Genomic DNA, 5,285 nt, shown 5'->3' with positions numbered 1-5,285 from the left:
GGGTGAAACTACGTTATTTAACATACTTTTAAAACGACCATACAAGATACACATTGCATTTGAAATACCCCCTTTGAAATCCGAAATTAATGGTACACCCCCTCCCCGTTCAAAAATTCAATCGAAAAAATATTTGAACTAAGGGCTTAGACATAATAATGCTATAATGTTTTAGCAATTTACACAAAGGATTAAAAAAAATATTACGTCCCCATTACGATCTAGTTTTCAATACAACCTGTCGTTGGTTTAAATACTGACTCACGTGTTTCATAGCAAGTGTTCGGTCGTTCTTTGACTGCGGATTGCTCCGTTTACCTTATTAAGATAAAGGGCTCACGGGGGTGGGGGGGGGGGTGACCTGTCGACAAGAGATGTTTACTCCTCCTAGGCACCTGGTCCCACCTTTGATGTATCCAGTTAATAGCTGACCTCTCGCATGCTACACATGATACTGTAATGCTACGTCAGATTACTGGGTAACGTAGTACATGTACTTGCTATGTGCTAAGGTTAGCGCAAGGTAACAATATTTTCATGCCAAATGTATATTGGAACAAATATTATTTATGACTTAGTACTAGTTGTTCCAGTCGCCGTAGCTCAGTGGTAGAGCGTTCGATTTATGATTGGGAGGTCGTGAGTTCGAGCTCCGATCATGACACACCCGCGTCAAATATAAAGTTTAAATTTAGCATTTCACAAATTCTATGGTCGTTACAATGATTTAATTTGCCAATACAACCTTTCATTAGGTCAAATGCTGTTTGACGTGTTTCATACCGATTGTTAGACCGTTCTTGGAACACTGATTGTGACTACGGATTACTCCGTTTACCTGATCAAGATATAGGGCTCACGGCGGGTGTGACCAGTCGACAGAGGATGCTTAGCTTCTACTAGGTACCTGATCTCACCTCTGGAATAGCCAGGGGGTCGTGTTTGCCCAGATCTATTTTGTATTCCTTATAAGAGTTATAAGATTGAACACTGTTCGTTATCTTAGCCTTTCACATAGAGAGTAATTTCTCCTTAGCCATACACTCGGCGTTTAAAACTGTCAAGCACGGGTCTTTCGGATATAAATAGCCTGGAAAACAGAGGTCACGTGTTACGACAGGCGTTGGCATTACAAGTACTACGATAAATATAAATTGTGATTGCCCCTTAGTCAAACGGTCGGCATATAAAAGTGAGAACCATGGGTCTTTCGGATATTACTTTAAAAATGGAGGACTCGTGTCACGTCGCGGCAGGCACATGTTAAAGAACCCTGGCTGCTATGGCCCTAGCTGCAATAACGTAGCCCTCTCCGATTTGGTTTTTGGAGGGAGAGGGCAACAACTCCTTAGGATCTCCATAATGGTGCTAATGCGGGAGTGATTCACTCCCGCAACATTTTCGATTAGTGTAAACATTTGCTGACTTTCTTTACGTAAATAAAATGATATTCTATGTTTCTTAGTCAATATATAGATTTACAACCTGAAACTTACGATTTGTGAGGCTATATTCTACCGTTTTCAACAATTTCGATGAATTCCAATTTCTCGATTTATATTTGTGCACCATGTTTGATGTACTGAACTTTCAACTTCCGATTGTCAAATTATTTGCAAATGCCATATAAGGTAGTATTTACATCAATGGACAAGTGCGGAGGAGAAAGCATCAGTATTGAAAAGGTTTTAATTTGATATCAAGTTTAAAAAAACGAACAGCAGCGTTATTTTTCTCTCCCAACAAATGGTTTTTCTTTCTTTGTTGGAATGACTCGAGTAATTAGATTTTCGCGCTGATTGTCAATGTTTAGGTTCTCGCGATAAGAAACATGGCGGAGCAGACGAAGAATTTTGCATGCTGTACATGATATTTAATAAAAACACCTTTATTAGACAGGCCCGAGCACAAAGTTGGTACTCCTTTTGGTCTAAATAACAGTTGGGACTAAAACACGGAGTTTATTACCGGTTATTCATAAAATTATTTTGCACCATTACGGAGATCCTATGGAATTGTAGCCCTATTCCGAAAACATCAAAATAAATAAAATTATTGCAGCTACTATGGCCCTGTAAATTTGTGGTACTCACACCTACAACTGATGACGTCTCACCATGAATGAAAAATTCTCAACTGAACGTAATTCAAATTACCAACCAACAACCATTGCCAGTATGTTCTTATTTGTACTCTAAAGACTCGCGGCGGGTGTGACCGGTCGACAGGGGATACTTATTCCTCCTAGGCACCTGATCCCACCTCTGGTGTGTCCAGGGGTCCGTGTTTGCCCAACTATTTTATTATACCCCCCCCCCTTCAAAGAAGAGGGGCATATTGGTTTGCACCTGTCGGTCGGTCGGTTGGTCTGTCGGTAGACCACATGTTGTCCGCTCAATATCTTAAGAACCATTCACTTGATGATAATGATATTTCATATGTGGGTTGGTTATGAGTAGAAGAGGACCCCTATTGTTTTTCAGGTCAAAAGGTCAAGGGTCAATCTAGTCTGGACATAGGAATATAATGTCCGCTCAATATCTTGAGAACCCTTTGCTTGAAAGACATCAAACTTGGCACACTAGTACATCCTAAGAAGTAGATGACCCCTATTGATTTTGAGGTCATATGGTCAAAGGTCAAGGGTCAAACTGGGCATAGGAGTATACTGACCATTCAATATCTAAAGAACCCTTTGCTTGACAGACATCAAACTTGATACACCAGTACATCTTAAGAGGAAGATAACCCCTATTGATTTTGAGGTCACATGGTCAAAGGTCAAGGCTCAAACTGGACATAGGAATATACTGTCCGTTCAATATCTTGAGAACCTTTTGCTTGACAGACATCAAACTTGGTACACTGGTACATCTTCAGGAGAAGACGATCCTTATTGATTTTGAGGTCACATGGTCAAAGGTCAAGGATCAACTTGGACATAGGAATATACTGTCCGCTCAATATCTTGAGAACCCTTTGCTTGACAGACATCAAACTTGGTACACTGGTACATCTTCAGGAGAAGACGATCCTTATTGATTTTGAGGTCACATGGTGAAATGTCAAGGGTCAACCTGGACATAGTAATATACTATCCACTCAATATCTTGATAACCCTTTTGTTTGACAGACATCAAACTTAGTACACTGGTACATCTTCAGGAGAAGATGACCCATATTGATTTTTAGGTCAAAAGTCAATTCTTGAAGTGAACATAGTAATATATTGTCTCCTATATTTTAAGAATTATTTGCTTGATTGACACCAAACTTGGTACACTGGTACAACATAAGGAATAGATGACCCCTATTGATTTTTAGGTCACATGGTCAATTCACTCTTGACATAGGAAGATATCGTCTGCTCAATATTTTGACTTGATGATACTACTATCAATTAAATGATGTATGTGTATAACCCTTTTCAATTTTGCACCATGGGGGGCATATGTGTTTTACAAACATCTCTTGTTTTGTTTGTATTGCTTATAGGAGTTATGAGATTGATCACTGTTCGTTAGCTTCGCCTTTCATGGCACCTGGTCCAACCTCTGGTCTGTACAGGGGTCCATATTTGTCTTATTCTTAATTTTGTATTCTTTAAAGGATTTATGAGATTGATCACTGTTCGTTATCCTTTCATGTATCTGTTAAGAAATATATATTATTATGATAAAGGTTTTTACTTGCCCGCCAAAATTGACAGTCGTTCTTTTGTTTCAAATTAAACGTAATTTGCGTATGAACTTCGATGGAAATCACGTATTTTACAAAACAATTGATTTTATTTCGAGTTTTCTAGACATAATTATAGGAATATACAGAATGACCTGTGTAGATAGAATATTGTGTATAGAGAAACTATCAAATGTTGAAGTTGCAATATCATATAGTCCCGTCGGGATCCAGGTTAGAATAGGTCCTCAGTACCCCTTGCATGTCATAAGAGGCGACTAAATGAGGCGGTCCTTCGGATGAGACCGCAAAATCCGAGGCCCCGTTTCGTCACTGCAGGTGCGGCACGATAAAGATCCCTCCCTGCTCAAAAGCCGTAAGCACCGAGCATAGGCCTAGATTTTGCAGCCCTTCTCCAGCAATGGTGACGTCTCCATATGAGTGAAAAATTCTCAAGAGGGACATTAAACAGTATAAAGCCGACCAACCAAACTAAGAACTCCACTTTATGACCAACGTGACTTCCACTTTCTCCATTGTCAACTTCCCATATTTATGTAGCAATATTCCACTATCATCTACATATGGTATTTATGTTGCTCAACTGATTCGATATGCGAGAGCATGTTCTGCGGATGATCAATTTTAAAGTCGAGGTAGGCTACTGACAAAAAAATTAATGTTACAGGGCTTTTAACAATGTCGTTTAGATTCAGCATTTGCAAATGCTATGGTCGTTATGATGATCTTATTTGCAGATACAACATAAAGTTATGTTGAATGCTGTCTGACGCGTTTCATACCAATTGTTATGCCGTTCTTTGTATCCGGATTACTCCGTTTACCAGATCAAGATATAGGGCTAACGGCGGTGTGACCGTTCATAAGGAGATGCCCAACTGGAGATGCTTACTCCTCCCAGGCCCCTGATCCCATCTCTGCTGTGTACAGGGATCCGTGTTTGTCCTACTCTTAATTTGATATTTTTATAGGATTATGAGATTTACCACTGTTCGTTATCTTCATTTTCTCATCCGAAAAAAAAAGAAACTGAGAGGTATAATTCTTAAATTGAAAAAATGAAAAATTTGACAATGCTGCAAATAGTGAAATCTACTGTTTCATTAATTTGCCCAGCTATCGATTTTGTATGGCTTATAGGAGTTATGAGAATGGTCGCTGTTCGTTATTTTCACCTTTCTTCATCTCTTTCTCCAAAACATTTTTAATGATTGTCATAATGTATTAACCATTATATTATACAGACTATGTGAAAATGATCATGATAAAAGCACATCAACAAAAGGTGTATATAAATGCCTCTCTATTCGATACCTTAATCGTAAATTTCGAAGGTAAATCAGTTTGTCAGACATAATTTGATCATATCCTGGATTTTGTTTTTATGATGTAGTTTTATTAATAGAAAAAACTGCATAATTTAGTCAGCTAAAATGATCTGAAGCCATTTAAATGTATGATTTTTTTAACGCGTTGTCATCCCTTTTTCTGATGTTTTACGCGTATTGTGTTACCCATCCTCTCTCTAGACTATGTTCTTATCTAGCGATAATGATATATATATAAACAGGTAGCGACAAACGAAT

The sequence above is a fragment of the Ostrea edulis genome, chromosome 1, assembly GCF_947568905.1.
Source record: "Ostrea edulis chromosome 1, xbOstEdul1.1, whole genome shotgun sequence".
Lineage (NCBI taxonomy): Eukaryota > Metazoa > Mollusca > Bivalvia > Ostreida > Ostreidae > Ostrea > Ostrea edulis.
Note: the sequence above shows the minus strand (reverse complement) of the source record.